The sequence below is a fragment of the Dermochelys coriacea genome, chromosome 1 (assembly GCF_009764565.3).
Source record: "Dermochelys coriacea isolate rDerCor1 chromosome 1, rDerCor1.pri.v4, whole genome shotgun sequence".
In the NCBI taxonomy this organism is placed as follows: domain Eukaryota; kingdom Metazoa; phylum Chordata; order Testudines; family Dermochelyidae; genus Dermochelys; species Dermochelys coriacea.
In genome coordinates this window covers 143896533-143913677 of record NC_050068.2, presented here as the reverse complement: position 1 = coordinate 143913677, position 17145 = coordinate 143896533, and positions in this window count along the sequence as shown.

The window sequence follows — 17145 nt, the reverse complement described above, 5'->3', positions numbered from 1 at the left end:
ATGGTAGATTGTGGGCAGGGCTCTCTCAGTGTCTCCTGCTGAAATTATTCCACTGCATATAGATAAATAGATAAATAAATATTCATTGGATGAAGGAGTTGAACTTGGGTCTCCCCCAATCCCAGTGAGGGCCCTAACCACTGGGCCATAGAGTCACTTTCATTCACTTTCTGGCCCAATGAATATTTAATTATTTATATACAGGGGAAGAGCATCAACAGGAGAGCTTGAAAGAGGAGGACAAGATGGTGCCTCATCCCTCCATTTTTCTATCCACATCCCAGGTGAGTGCTCTAACCACTAAGCTATTGTGGAACAATAAAGGAACAATCTTTTTTTGCGAGAAAGGGCTGCCCTGGCTTAGGCACCTAACTTCAGGTGAGAGTTCATGGCTGTAAATCCCAAAAGGAGATGAGCGTCTCCCTCCAATCCAAAATAATGCACCTAACTCCCTTTGATGTGAGGGTCTTAGGCCTTGCCTTTCTCCTCAGCATCTCCCACTGGCTCCCAGCTCAGCTTACCAGCGTCGATGAATCCTCATGCATAAAGCCCTGTGGACAGTGTGGTCTTTTATTGTTGTTTTTTTAAAATCATGGTAGTTTCATGGGTAAGCATTAGAATTTCACAAGATATGCATGGCCACCGATTCCCCCTCCCTCCACACTGAACTGTGATTTTTCCAAACAACAAAGAGGCAGAAGCAGGCAACCCAGCTTCCGCCTCCCTGCTGCAGCCATGGCTGCTGATGAGGGGGTTATCAGGTGGGTCCTATCCCTGGGGGTGAGTAGGCGGAAGGCCAGTGCCATTTCGGGGGGGCTGGAGTGGTATGTCTCATCACATGGCTCCAGCCATCCAGCCCAGCTCTGGTCTAGGCCACCACTGCTGCTGCTTCCTGTCCAGCCAGCCATCCGGATGGGGAAGGACTGACAAAGCACAGCAATGAGGAATTCTGGCCTGCCCCACAGGTCCAGGGAAGACATTGCTGGAGCTGAGACTGGATTCACTGCTTGGATCATGAGCAGGTGTATGAGGGAGCCCTGCCCTGCCTTCCGCGTGCCCACTGTTGGGAAAATCAAAGTGTTAGGCTAATTTCATGATTTCTGTGCAGTCCATGAAACAGTGTTTTACACAGGGCTTCACCCATTCATTGTATAGGGAATATGGCTTAGGGCTGAGGATTCCACTGGGCAGCAGGGCACCTACATTTAGGTATTGCAACACTGAGCCTAAAAGCCTCTTTGTGATTCTAGCCCTTAAAAGTCTACTCCTAAGCACCTCCCAAATTATTTGACTTTTCAAAATGGGATTTAAAAGGCTTTTGAAAAAGTTACCCCTCATCTTTAAATAGCTGTTACTTTAGCTAACTGTGTGAAAAAGCTTAGCCCATGTATGTCACCTACCCAACCACATTTTTTTAACACCATGGAGGAAGGCTATTCTAACAGAAATATTATGTGTCTATGAAAGGCTGGTTTTCATTATACAAAACACTAGCACTCATAATATACTAAGATGGTGGTTCCCAAACTTTTTTTCCTCTCAAGTACTGCTTTGGAATCTTACCAAGTGTCCCGGAGCCCTTACCAGAATGCCCCCCTGAGCATGACCTCTCATGCACAGAACATGCAAGGTCACACTGTGCAGAGGGCGCCATTTTGAAAATAAAATGGCATCGTCCATGCAACAAAAGTGTCAGAATGCTGTTCCAGCATATGCTGGCCCCAGCTCAAGGGGCAAATCCCCATATAACCCACTGTCAAACTGTCTGGAGTGGCTCAAAGGTGTGAGTACCAATCTCAGAGTGCACTGTTAAAAAGCAGGGCACACCTCAAATTGATTGTGAGTTCTGTACTGAGATTCTATACCAACCAAGCATCAAGGGTGAAGTCTTCAGGCACTACAACAGCCTGAACATAAGTTACAGACAGTCCCCTTGGGAACTCTGATCTATCTTGCCACCCAGGTAATCTTGCCTTTGTGATGGATGGTCCCTTACACCAAAAATCACAATATTCAGGTTACTCCTAATCCCAAAGGACCGGTCACTTACCCCAAGTCAGTTGCACCTCAGATTTTACACCAAAAATAATGCTTGTAGCCAATCCTATAATAAATTAACTAAAGATTTATTAACTAGGAAAAAGGAACAAGATAGTTATTTACAAGCTTAAAGCAAGTAAACATACAAACACACAAAACAGTTACAGTCTTAGGTTCCAAAAGATGGTACAAACTTCTATAATAAGCACTCTCTATACATCCTTGAGGGCTAACCCAGGCCGAGCACTGGGGATCTTTTGCTTATGCTTAGTGATCCTTGCCCCTCAGAGTCCAAGCACTGTAAAGATCCAGTTTCTTTTTGTCAGAGATTTTTATTCCTTTCCTCCCAGAGTTCAAGTTGATGGCATTAGTTCACACGCAGATCTCCTCTCCATGAGGAGGAATGCAATTAACAAAGTCTTTGTTTTTTTATTTTTCACAAAGGCTCATTTAGCTTCAATGAATCTTCTTGGTGGGCAGGGCCCAACCTCCTTCTGTAGGAAGCCAACATTTTACAATAGTTAATGTTTCTTTCTTGTTTGATGAGTTACACAGTTACAAAAGTTTACAATTCAAACACTCAATATAACCTTATAAGATGGGGTCCAGTTGTTATAAATGAGATTACTACATGCAGCATCCTATAAGCATTTCATAAAGTCTAAACACTAAACACATTCTTATAAACTTAATGTCTATTTTAACAATACTAACACACAGGTGAGTCAGATGGGTTTCCAGCTATTTATTGGTCAATGATTAGTTGAGGCCTAGGGGCTTGGCATGAGCTGTCATGTGGTGCTAGTATCACACTCCTAACAGACCCCTGGGGTCCATGGACCCACTTTGGGAATCATTGTACTAAGACACATAATGCAACATGATCCAACTGCTACAAGCTAAAGTGATCTGTCAGCTTGTACTATAATCGTCTAGCCAAATAATTAAACACATAATTCAGTTTTCAAGACAATAAAATTAAACTTTCTGTAAAATGTACATTGGCAAAGTTGGCTGCAAGCCAATTAAGTGAAGGTCTTGGCCAGTCAGATCTTTAGTGAAGCTATTATTGAGTTTGGTCATGAAACCATCTGCACTAGCCACAGAGGTCAATGGTACATTAGGGGTTTCTTGCATATCTACAGCATTGTTCATCCCTAAATAGGATAAATACTATAGGAAAACAAGCACCCGCTAAAAACAAGCTTCTCAATAACAGCAGGTTCCGTGGAAGACTTAAGGCTTGACCTTGAACACCCTCAACATTGTCACTAATGTCAATGGTAATCAAGGGCACGTTGCAATACTGAGCCCTAAAGGAAAGAGAAAGTGGATTTTTCTTACAGTTTTCATTGATTTTTTTTTTAAGGAATCAACCACATCTCAGATATAAGTGCAGATTAATAGCAGCAGCCATGAGCACTAAAAAGACCAGTGCCTTGAGGGTAATAAAATAAAGAGGAAAAATATTTAACAGCTTTTAAAAAAAATAATTTCTTTAGTAAGAAGAGAGAAAACTTCTCTCCTGAAGGCACCCAGACTCAAAATTCCATGGGCCTGATTCTGATTCTCCCCCACTTCCTCTCATCTCCTCTCCCAGGCTACAAGTGATTCCCATTGATTTCAGTGGGAGTCACTCATAGACAATCCTATGTCATGCTGTGGGCTCTCAACTCCTGTTCAATTCATCAGCTCACTCAGGATATTCAAGGATCAGCTCCTGAACTATTATGGAGATATTCTAGGCTCTTCCTCATTCTAATTTAAAATCACTTAAATCCTGTTCTGACACCTTTTCTAACTTTGTCAAAATTAAACCAATCCACCTGAAATTTCACAAGTGCTTTCTTGTGCTAGGTGGCTGTTTTCCGGAATGTTTGAGGGACACCTAACAAAGAATTTAGGAGAAGTAAGGATTTAAGTGTTTTTCCACTTTTTGAACAGTTCCATAATTTTTAACTTGCTTTATAATATCTCAAATAGGGGTTGGATTAGAAACTCCCAGTTTCTCTTTAAACTATTGGCCTCAGCAAGGACAAGTGCCTTTGACTACATATAGAAACCTGTTGGTACAATTTTTGAAGACATTAGAAAAGATTTATGCCAAATTCATGAAGCCTGCATGGTTCCAGGCAGGCATTAGGATGCCTGCTCTTTAGGGGAAGGGCTGATTCCTTTCTACATCACTGTACAGTACCTAACAGAATAAGGTATGATCCCTGATTAGAGTCTTTAGGCTCTAGCACAATGCAAACAGTAAAAACAATAGCTGTCTCTCTTTCGGATTGCAATGAGGCTCACTTCAAAGCAACTGTGCATGTGTACCTTAGGGTATGTCTACACTGCAACTGAGAGAATGCATTCCAGATGGATAGACAGACACATGCTAGTTCTACTTGGACTAACTCACTAAGGCCTGGTCTACACTAGAAAATTAGGTTGGCATAACTATGTCGCTTAGGGGTGTGAATGTGAGCAACGCAGTTATGCCAACCTAAGTCCCTGTGTAAACAGTGCTAGGTCAATGGAAGAATTCATCCATCGACCTAGCTACTGCCTCTTAGGGAAGTGGATTACCTATGCCGGAGGGAGAATCTCTCCCATTGGTGTAGGTAGTGTCTACACTGAAGCACCATAGCAGCACAGCAATGCCACCATAGTGTTTTAAGTGTAGACAAGCCCTAAAAATAAGCAATGTAACCAGCAGTAGCATAGGCAGCAATTTGAGCTAGCTGCCTGCGTACAAACCCACCTGGATTCTTTGGGTACATACTTGGGTGGCTAGCCCAAATCACGCCCCAGCTACGCCCGGCTTCTCTGCTATTTTTAACATGCTAGCACGTCTAGCTGCTTCCAGCTTCAATACAGATGTGCTCTTAATGTTTCTGCAGCCATAGGCTGTGAGCTTCCTAAAGTTCAGGTTGGAGTGGCTAGGCAGCAGTTCTGCAGAAAAGGACCTAGGGGTTACAGTGGATGAGAAGCTGGATATGAGTCAACAGTGTGCCCTTGTTGCCAAGAAGGCTAACAGCATTTTGGACTGTATAAGTAGGAGCATTGCCAGCAGATCGGGGGACATGATCATTCCTCTCTATTCAACATTGGTGAGGCCTCATCTGGAGTAACTGTGTCCAGTTTTGGGCCCCACACTGCAAGAAGGATTGGAAAAATTGGAAAAAGTCCAGCGGAGGGCAACAAAAATGATTAGGGGGCTGGAGCACATGACTTATGAGGAGAGGTTGAGGGAACTGGGACTATTTAGTCTGCAGAAGAGAAGAACGAGGGGGGATTTTATAGCTGCTTTCAACTACCTGGATGATCTAGACTGTTCTCAGTGGTAGCAGATGACAGAACAAGGAGTAATGGTCTCAAGTTGCAGTGGGGGAGGTTTAGGTTTGATATTAGGAAAAACTTTTTCATTAGGAAGGTGGTGAAGCACTGGAACGCGTTACCTAGAGAGGTGGTGGAATCTCCTTCATTAGAAGTTTTTAAGGTCAGGCTTGACAAAGCCCTGGCTGGGATGATTAGTTGGGGATTAGGTCCTGCTTTGAGCAGGGGGTTGGACTAGATGACCTCCTGAGGTCCCTTCCAACCCTGATATTCTATGATTCTGTGACTCATGCGTGAACTGAGATGACTACAGCTACAGCTATTAGAATCCTTGTCCAATGTGCCATGGCTTGTATGCATTTCAAAGCCTGCCCTCCCAGGCAGCAAGCTTCCTAATGGCCACATCAGAGCTACTGGGGCATTTGCAACCTAAAATGTTGCATCTTCAGGCAACATGGTTTCACAATACAATTTCTCTGTTTTAATCCATGATTTCAATGACTCAGATTTATCACACAATGCTAACATACCCCTTTTAAGAACACCTGTGGCACTTTGATGACCATTATGCATTTCTAAAAGCCCTAAGGATATTCTCAGACAAAAATAGAGTATGAAGTATATAGAGCTACTGTCCAGTGTGATATTAGAGGGATCTCAGTATCCATCAAACCACTCATGTAAGTACATCTCAGCACGAGTTAGGCCTAGATTTAAACTGGGTGCACTAAGCTGTAGCCACATGTTCCGATTTTGACAAAGTACAAAGGCAAACTCCAAAATTATGCAGGATTTTAGATGTCCTCAGCTACAGGCAGCGGACTTTCTTAAATCACTTAGTGACAGTGAAAGCATTTGGAGCCTATCCAACAAGTGCTATAGGATTTTTAAATATCAAGGAGTGATTATTTTATGAGATTTTCAATTGACACATATCTAGCTTACATACCGGGTGTTGTATACCATATGTGCTTCCTGTAAAACATGGCAGTGATATGGTGGCAGAGTTAAGACTGTTTGATTGACCTTTACTGTACATATAGATATGTTCCTGCATTTAAGGTTTTTATGTAATTTCTCCTTAACTTTAATTTGATTGTGTATGATTAATTTTATTTTAACTTAAGCAGCTACATTCTTTTACATTTTTTTCACCCTGAGGAGAATGTTAGGTAATGTGGTAAGTTAATGTTATTTTATGTATAGAGTTGTGGGAAGTGCAACCCATGGTTGGACATGAGACAGTGATTTAACATCTGAGGACTCTGTAAAGGTCCAGTTGTTTGCAAAGAGCCACCATGGAAGGTTTGTTCCAATGCAGCAGTGGGGTGAGATCTGGAGAACGGGAAGGTTGAGGCTGGGAACTGGAAGTGGGTTTTTCTAGAACCTGACTCTCAGGATACCACAGACTACTCCACTGGGGACTGTAGGAGATCAGACTACTATGAAGGTGGCACTGAGGCCAACTTCAGGGATGGAGATCCCAGCAGCTTCTTGAGAAGGAAGTCTGAACTGTGATCCATAATAAGACTTACCTGTGCTGGGAAGAGTAAAGAGGGCACCTCTAAAAGTACAGTAAATGAATTTGTTCATGATTTGCTTGAAACAAATAAAGTAAAAGCTGGTTACGCAAGTTTGGAGGGGAGTTGTGATGACTGGGTTTTCCTGAAGAGTCTTTCAAGCAGCACTAACCATATCTATCAATGAGCAATCACTCTACACCTGGGAAGGGTCCTTGAAATAAGACAGCCAAATGAGGAGTACCCCGATATAAAATTTCCAAGTGCAAAGCTTGGCGGTGGCAACAGTTACCCAAGCACAGAGCATAAGAAACCTGAGGTCTTGACACTCAGAGCTGCAGATGCCTTATTTTGATCTTAACGGAGTTTATTGCATGGGAATTTCTCTTTTCTTTTTTTTGGTGAGAAGACATTAACACTCTAGGACAGAAAACATATGTCCAATTAAGAGGCATTCATATGATTTAACCGTGCAAGGAAATGTAACCTGTTAGCCTATTGTGTTGATAATCAGTGGGAGGACCAGGGCAAATGTGCATTTTAAGAGGTAAAATGTGTTTAAATATTGTTACAATTTCATCTTATGTAGGTAATAATTATTGTAATGTAGTTTTAGCAACACAATTAGGATATAAACATATCTAGAGTTTATTTCCTATATGCTGTTGTCTTGCCTCTAAGTTCAGAGAGCTGCCCTAGTGTTTCATGTGAAATAAATTCATGTCATTTTAATCAGTATTCTCCTTCTGAAAAGTGTCACTTTGGGCTGTTAGTAATAAAATAGTCTTATGCACAGTATAAATTCACAAATGATGTGATACATGTGAACCTGTGGTGATTCAATTTGCTTTCAGTCCCACAGGGGTAAAACTTCAATCTATAAAAGAGCAGCAGTAGGAACAGCATGCAAACCCCATACAGTGGTGAGTTAGCTAAGGATTTTTTTCCTTTTTTTTAAAAAAAAACTCTGTTTATACCATTGACAAAGAGATAAATATGCAACTTAATGAGTATGTCACCAGTGATCTTAAAATATTGATAATATATGGCATTAAAACCAGCTATAAATAGGAGTTTAAAAAAATCTCCTTAAGTATAAAAAGCATTAGCCCTAATTCCTGTCTCCTGCTTACAGAGAGGAAATTGGATGCCTTTGAAACTGATCCTTTGACACTGACTTTTGTCTTGCCACAGTTACATAAATCATCTGATGCTTGCGACCGCAACAGGTGAAGGCAGCACCTTCACAACAGGATGGGACAATGCTGTCAGAGTCCAGTCCCCCCAGTTGGTCATGGCATTTACAAGCAGCATTTAAAATGTTAAATATGCTGTGGGTGACACACTGTCTGCAATTATGAGTACCACTGAATTCCAAATCAGCAGCAGCTGTGAAACTGCCAACAGGTGTCCTGAGCCAAGGTTTCATTGCACATCTATTGTTCCTTAATGGGAACAAAAATGATTACAAAGGATCTGCCAACATGATAAAATGCTACAATTATCCTAATAGGATAATATCTGTTGGCACTTTAGCCAACAGGGGGAACAAGGGAATTATTCTCAAGAAAAGCTAACATCAATGAATCACCTACATTTTTCTTTTTAGTTGTTGTTTAATTTCAAGAAAAGAAACAAAAAATAAAAATAATTCAGTTTCCCTAAGAAAATAAACTTGGATATATTACAGAGATCAAGCTCCGCCATGGTGTATAAAATATTTTTCCAATCTTCCCTTGTTATTATTAGTGTCTTCAGTCAACAGTGGTTGTTTTTCTTACTGTTGATTAGAGATGAGTATAAGTCATGAAGTTTGGGAAAAAAGCCAAAGTTTTGAGATGTCCAGATCCAGTGTTTTGATGTGGTCCAGTCTTTACTCATGGTGATTATGTATCCTATGAATGACTTTAAAACCTATAATCACTTTTATCAGAAAACATAAGATAGTATAAGCAGCAAAGGAGAGAATAAATGCTTCATGCTAAAATAGACAAGATGTTCAATATTGCCAGCTGTGTGATGAGCTTGTATTGATCATGTCCACTATCCAGTAATATGCATTGGATTCCATGCCGATGTCATTGAGAATGCAATGATATATCAGAATCAATAAATCCACCCACCCTAATCCCAAATAATAGTGCACAAGGCTAAAATCCACATCTAATCATCTCCCCCAACCCTTCACATAAGCTTTCCTGCCTTCCTTCCCTCTAAAATTCTCACTTCCATCCAAGTCAGTTCCCTTTACCTGGCTTATTCTGGGACCCTGCAATTAATAAATATTCTAATTGTTTCAGTGCTTGCTATTTTAATTTGATTATTATTTGAATTGCAGTAGCACCTGAGAACCCTGGTCATGGACCCCGACCCATGATGTTAAGTGCTGTATAGACACAACAGATCTGATATTGGCCTATCTAAGAAACTCTATGGTGCCACAAGTACTCCTTTTCTTTTTGCAAGTAGTTGTGTGAGTGATGAGAGAGAGGGATTAGTTGCCTCTTGGAGCATGGATGAGCCCCTATTTCTCATTGGTACACTTTGCATTTTTAAGCTCTTTCTCCATACCAACTGCCCTTCCCAAATCAACATTTATTTTTCTAACTTGATCCAATCCAAGCTTTAACAATGGGTCAGAATTATTCAGGCCCAAGATTTCAGAAAGTTCCCATTTTCTCTCCCCATCTGTAGTTGCCTTCACTTCCATTTTGAGCATACTAGAGATGTTCTTTTTTATGAATATTTAAATGAATTTGAATGCTCATGAAAGAAGCAATGTAGGTTGAGAGTCCTGGAGACTAAAGCATTCTCTCCACAGAACAGCTACAACACAAAAAGCAGCGGTGCAAGAAACCTCTCCACAAATATGCTTCAACCTTATATTGGAGGCACACAGCTTCTAGGACCAAGACAGTAGCTCATCTTCCATGCTCATTCATTCCTCAACCTTTCTGTTGATACTGCCAACAACATTGCCAGTTAGAGCTAATTATAATGTGGACACCTGTTTGCTAGAAGGAGAACCGAGAGCAATTATCAACTCATTTTACATAGGCCATTGAGCAGCTGTCAGATGGTAATAACTTTTAGTCCCTGCTGGCCTTGGCTGTATTGAAACTGGTGGCCAAAGGTGAAAGGTCATGTATGTCACTACCTATTTCCTGGATCATCCAGTCTCAGACTGTGATTCTCTCTTCTACATTCCATAGGATCAGCCATAGAATGAAGAATGGCAAATCTACTGTTTCTGTGCTGAATGAAGCAACTTCTATTGAGTATATGTACTTCACAAACATTAATGAACTATGTGGAAGAGAAAGGGTTAGAATCCAGTTTGCCAGGACAGTATTCAGCTGCCTGAATCATAAAATCATAATTTCTGTCCCTGCAGTCTCCTGATTCATTCACTTCACCTTCCAAATTCTCCAGTAAATGAAGCAGGGTTCCTACAGACAACAGCTTCCTTCACTACACTACCCTGATTCCCCTCACAGGGCAAGACCAAATAGGTCTGTGCATTGAATGAGGCAGAGATCCCATGGAAAAAATTGCCTTTAATTACATAATCACATATTATCATAATACATATATCCAAGAGGGCCGATTCATGATTGTGCATTTCCTAATTTGAGTGCTTCATTTTGGAAGCTTAACATTCCTTTAACCTGTTTTTTGTCTGTACTTTTTTAATAAAGCAAACGGAAAAAAACAAATTCCACCATGTTGACACCCATGAGGGGCAACAGGAGAGCTGGAACCTCTGTTCACGGGAAAGTTCTAGATGGGTCACTGGCCTGGTGCAGAGGGCAGCCTGCAGGGTATAGGGGGACGGTGGTTGGAGAACAAGCCTGCTCCACACTCACCCCACACTGGCAGCTCTTGTCCCACAGGACTGGGCCTGGCTTCCCACTCCAAGCGTTGTGACCTGTGCATGGGTCACAATGCCACTTGCTCTAATTTGGCCTGGCCACCCCTCCATCATGACAGGAGTAGGCACAGGGCATGAGTGCACGTGGGCTCACTCTCACACTGGGGCCGCCCTTCCGTGCCAGGCTGGGATTGGGGTTATGGTGCCAGAGCAGAAGGTTCTGCTGTGGGTGCTCAGTGCCCCCTCAGCATAGCGAGGCGGTGGCAGTGAAGGAGAACACTGGCCTATGATTGTGTGTGTGTGCGTGTCCCCGCCAACACACACACACACACACACACACACACACAAATTTGGACCCTGGCTAGCTTGAAAAAAAAATACAAAGTCAATTGGTAGGTCATCTTAGTTAAAAGTTTCGGAACCACTGCCCCAGGCTCTCTCTCCCCCCAGCTCTCTGCCCTTTGAACTAATGGAATATTTGATACCAGAAATAGTTTGTCATTCTCTCTGTGTATCAGCACTAGATGGGGAGGAGACACATACTTTGTCAGTAGGTTTTAGAGATAATTGCTGACAATGGAGGAATGGTGAGACTCAGGAACCCAGCGTTCCATTCCAGGTTATGGAAGACAGCGTGCTCTAGTGGCCACAGACTATTCTGCCCCTCTTCCCCCTAAAATCTGACCTTTTTGCCCCATTCCTTCCAGCCTATCCATGTCCCAGTCCTTTCTCTTCCCCCCACCCCAGCTCCTCGCTCCAGTTCCTCCCCTACCCCAGCTAATTGCTCCACTCCCAATCTCTTTGCCCACCCAATGCCACTCTCCGACCCCAGCTCCCAGCCTCCCCACCCCAAGCTGCTCTTCCCAATCTACTCCCTCTTCCCCCTGCCCCCCTCCCCAGCCAGGTTCCCTGTATTCAATTCAGGATCCTCTGTGCTGCTTTGCTGGCAGCAAGAGAAGCCTGGGGAGCACAAGAGAGAGACTTGCTGCTCTCATGTCCAGTGCCCAGTACTGCATTAACCCACAGTGACCAGAAGCAGCAATTGTAGGTATAGTCCTGTTCAGTAAAATGGAATATTCAGATAATTTAACTCCCAAAAGGATCTACTTAGCATGTATGAACTGAGATTTTTCAGAGGCATATAACCTGGTCAAATTTGGTGGGATATGTTTTCCAGAGAAACAGCAAAAGGCACATACTTAATGCAAGGGTCAGCCCCTGCCAATTTTCAAGTCTCTATGCCAAAGCATGGGGGCACTAGAGCTTCTCAACAAAGCAGTTTAAAGAATTTTTCTAATGTGGACAAAACAATGTATTTTCCCCTCAGCTGAACCGTTTTTGCTGAAATTTCAAAAAATATTAGTCCGAGGCAAACACCTGGCTTGCAAAATTTCAGCCTAAACAGCTAAAATTTAGCAAAATTATAAGCAGCTGAAAACATTTCTTCTAAATGGGAAGTGTCAAGCAACCTTAACTACATTTGTCTGTACCAGCTCTGCCTATCATATTTAAATTCAAAACTGTATCATGAGTAATAGTCCACTCAGCTTTTATCTACAGGGTTTTAAATTTTAAAAAGTCACCACCTAGTTTGGTCTTTATCTGTTCCACTGTATAAATTCTTATAAAAGTTTAAATTACTGATCTTCCTGCCTTAGTATTTAGTTTAGTAGAAAATTTAATATCAAACTTGGATGCAGTAAATTTCCAGCTATAGTGCTATTTTCATTTATTCTTATAGTGGTTCATTATTAATGGCAGTATTTTATGCTGAACTTTCAGTACTTACTATAATAATGATGGATCCGGGGTTTAACACTTCCAAAGTTTGGGAAAATTCAAATCCAGATTTGAACTTTCCAGCTCAGATTCATCTTTACTATGTGTGGAAAATGAACATAAATGGTTATTTCTTTAGAAAAAGGGAAGGAAGAAATTTGAATTTCAGTTGCACTTGGCCCAGTCTACTTTAGGCTAATAATTAAAATATAAACAATTTACAAGAGTGAACTACAAACTACACCATTCACAAGAAAAATGCAGCTATTCTCTTTTCAGTTGCACTGCTAACTACAGGAGAAGGAATAAAAGGAAGTCTCACAAATGGAAAACATTAGGTATACAAATGTAAGAACTGTATTTATGTGAATGTGTTGCAGCGAGCTGAATCTATCTAAGGTACTTTTATGGCCCTCCATCACCATAATAACTGAGCACCCCCCCCCAATCTTTAATGTATTGATCCTCATATCACCCCTGTGTGGTTTAGAATAGCTATTATCCCCACTTTCCAGATGGGAAACTGAGGCACAGAAAGGCTAAGTGATGTGCTTAAGATCACACAGGAAGCTCTGTGGCAGCAGAGTTGAAATTGAATCTCTTAAGTTCCCTAAATTCTGTAGTCTTACCCCACTGGACCATCCAACAATGCCAAGTACAGAAACTGAAGAAACTTATCTATGATGATAATCCCTAGTACCTAGATTCTTTCCCCACCCTTTTCCAGTACCTGCGAGTATGCAGTGCATTCCTAAATAACTCAATGGGATGCAACTGCCATTAGCATATAGTTGGCACTAGTGGGCTATGAGTCTGAACACTGTTACCTTTCCTATTAATCAGTGATAAATAACTCTTATCATGTCACAGTGCCATAGCCAGCACCACAACAGTTTGCTTCCAACCATGTTACTTTATGAGACCCTCACCACCATGCTATCCATTTACTCACTATTCAATTTTTAAGTACTGAGCATCTAGAGGATAATAGGATAATAAGTAACAGCCAACTTGGATTTGTCAAGGACAAATCATGCCAAACCAACCTAATTTCCTTCTTTGACAGGGTTACTGAAGGGATGCAATAGACGTGATAGATCTTGATTTCAGTAAGGCTTTTGACACAGTCCCGCATGACATTCTCAGAACCAAACTAGGGAAATATGATCTACATGAAAGTATTACAAGGTGGGCGCACAACTGGTTGAAAGATCATAGTCAAAGAGTAGTTATCAATGGCTCACTGTCAAACTGTGGGGATGTATTCAGTGGGGTCCCACAGGAGTCTGTGCTGGGTCTGGTACTAGTCAATGTCATCATTTAATGTCTTGAATAATAGAGTGGGGAGTGTGCTTATAAAATTTCCAGAGGACACCAGGCTGGGAGCGGCTGCTAGCTCTTTGGAGCACAGGATTAGAATTCAAAAGGAGCTTGAAATTGGAGAGCTGGTCTGAAATCAACAAGATAAATTTCAATAAAGACAAGTGCAAAGTACCACACTTAGGAAGAAAAAATCAAATGCACACATACAAAATGGAGAATAACTGGATAGGCCGTAATATTCTGAAAGAGATTGAGGGGTTATAGTGGATCACAAATTGAATATTGAGACAATAATGTGATGCAGCTGAGAAAAAGGCTAATTCCATTCTGGGGTGTATTAATAGGAGTGTCATTTGTGAGACACAGGACGAATTGCCCTGCTCTACTCTGCAGTGGTGAGACCTCAGTGGGAGGTATCCAGCTGGTATCCAGTTTTAGGTGCCACACTTTAAGATATGGTCAAATTGGAGAGAGTCCAAAGGAGAATAACAAAAATGATAAAAGGTTCAGAAAATGTGACCTATGAGGAAAGGTTAAAAAAATGGGATACGTTGAAGATTGAGGAAGGAGCTGATAACGGTCTTCAGATATGTTAAGGAGGGGGGTCGATTGTTCACCATGTCCACAGATGATAGGATAAGAAGTAATGGGCTTAATCTGCAACAAGGGAGATTTAGGTTAGATCAGGGATCGGCAACCTTTGGCACATGGCCAATGGGGGCTGTGGGAAGTGGCACGGGCCGAGGGATTTGGTGGCAGCCACTTCCCGCATCCCTCATTGGCCTGGAGTGGCGAACAGCGGCCAGTGGGAGCTGCAATCAGCCAAACCTGTGGACGCAACAGGTAAACAAACCAGCCCGGCCTACCAGGGTGTGACGGGTTGGATCACAGAAACCCCCTGGGAGCTGCCACCTGATGTGCCAGCACTACTTCTGCCCTTGATTTCCTGCCCTGTCAGCTTAGGACTTCAGTATCCTGCCTGGTTTGAGCCAGACCCGCTAGCCTGCTGCAAACCCAGACCCAGGTCTGAACCACATCCCCTAACAGCTGTAGGCTTAACTGAAAGCATCTTACAGAAGTGTTCCTGTCCTTGACACTAGATGCCCAAGTCCCAGTGGGGTCCAAACCCTAAATAAATCCGTTTTACCCTGTGTAAAACGTATACAGGGTAAACTCATAAATTGTTTGCTCTCTATAACACTGATAAAAAGATATGCACAGATGTTTGCCACCCCCTCCTCCCCACCCTGGTATAATACATACTCTGGGTTAATTAATAAGTAAAAAGTGATTTTATTAGATACAGAAAGCAGAATTTAGAAAGTAGAAAGTAGGTTCCAAGTAGTAACAGACAGAACAAAGTGAATTACCGAGCAAAATAAAATAAAACACGCAAGTCTAGTCTAGTACAGTAATAAAACTGAATACAGATAAAAACCTCACCAGTTCCAGTAAGCTTTCTTTTACAGACTAATCTCCTTCTAGTCTGGGTCCAGCAATCTCTCACACCTCCTGTAGTTACTGTCCTTTGTTCCAGTTTCTTTCAGGTATCTGAAGACAAAATGGAGGGGTCTGCCAGAGAAATAGACTTTCTCTTGTGGGTGGAGACCCCCTTCTCTCTCCTATGCAAAGTCCAGTTACAAAATGAAGTTTTGGAGTCACCTGGGCAAGCCACATGTCCATGCATGACTGAGTTCCTTACCAGGCAAGCCACATTCCTGTGAAAGCCCAGATGTGGATTGGCGTCTCCAAGTTCATTGTTGGCTTAAGGGCTTCTTGATTGGGCACTTACTGAGAATAGTCTTTTCTCAGGAAGCTGACCAACTGCTTCAATAAAACCTACTTAGAATCAAACAAGTATGCAGCCAATATTCATAACTTCGAATACAAAAATGATACATGCATACAAATAGGATTAATAGGTTCAGTAGATCAGAACCTTTACAGAGATATGTTACATGGCTAATGTAGCATAAAACACATTCTAGTTATGTCATATATACATTCATAAGTATATTTCCATAAATCCTTATGGGGGGCACCATCACACAGGGGGCTTACCCTGGCACAGCATGGGCCAAAGATTGCTGATCCCTGCATTAGATATTAGGAAAACTTTCTAACTATAAGGTGCAATTATGCCCTGGAATAAGCTTCCAAGGAAGTTTGTGGAATCCCTATCATTGTAAGTTTTTAGAAACAGGTTGGACAAACATTTGTCAGGAATAGTCGACTTTTACTTGGTCTTGTCACTGCACAGAGGGCTGGACTTGACAACTTCTTGAGGTCCCTTCCAGCCCTACATTTCCGTGATACTATTATCATTAACTTGGGCATCCTTTTTGTAGTTTCAATCAGAGAGAAGCCAAAACCTAGATGAAGATAGAACTACCATAGAGATAGTTGTAGAGACAAACTGATAAGGTGGAAAGGCTTTCCTTCCTGTACCATTTTTATGGATAAATGGAGGACTTCAGTTTCCAAGGCAGTCAGTCCAGCATCATTCACAAGCACTAATTTTATTTTAAAAAGAGCTCTGAAGCATTTATTTTGAAAAAAAAACATAAAATATAGAATTAATTTTGCAACCAGTATAGGTAAATCAGGCAAGGAGGATTAGTTTATCTTTTGTTTTATGTGAATTTTCCCTGTGTTCAGAGGGAGGTTTATTCCTGTTTTCTGTAATTTTAAGGTTTTGCCCAGAGGGGGATTCTCTGTGTTTTGAATCTGAATACCCTGTAAAGTGTTTTCCATCCTGATTTTACAGAGGTGCTTCTTTTACCTTTTCTTTAATTAAAATTCTTCTTTTAAGAACCTGATTGATTTTTCATTGCTCGTAAGATCCAAGGGTTTGGGTCTGTGTTCACCTGTACAAATTGGTGAGGATTATTATCAAGACTTTCTCAGGAAAGGGGGTGTAGGTCTTAGGGGGATATTTTGGGGGAAGACATCTCCAAGTGGTCTCTTTCCCTGTTCTTTGTTTAAAATGCTTGGTGGTGGCAGCATACTGTTCAAGGACAAGGCAAAGTTTGTACCTTGGGGAAGTTTTTATCCGAAGCTGGTAAGAATAAGCTTAGGGGGTCTTTCATGCGGGTCCCCACATCTGTACCCTAGAGTTCAGAGTGGGGAAGGAACCCTGACAGGCTTCCATAGATCTTCTCTCTACAAAACCCAGATCTTGGCTCCAAATAATGTTTTTTTAGGTGTCAGTTTTATGATTTGACTATTTAAGTTTTCCCTTTGTTTCACAAACCTTTGTTTTGTTTTCTTTTGTTTTAATTTTAA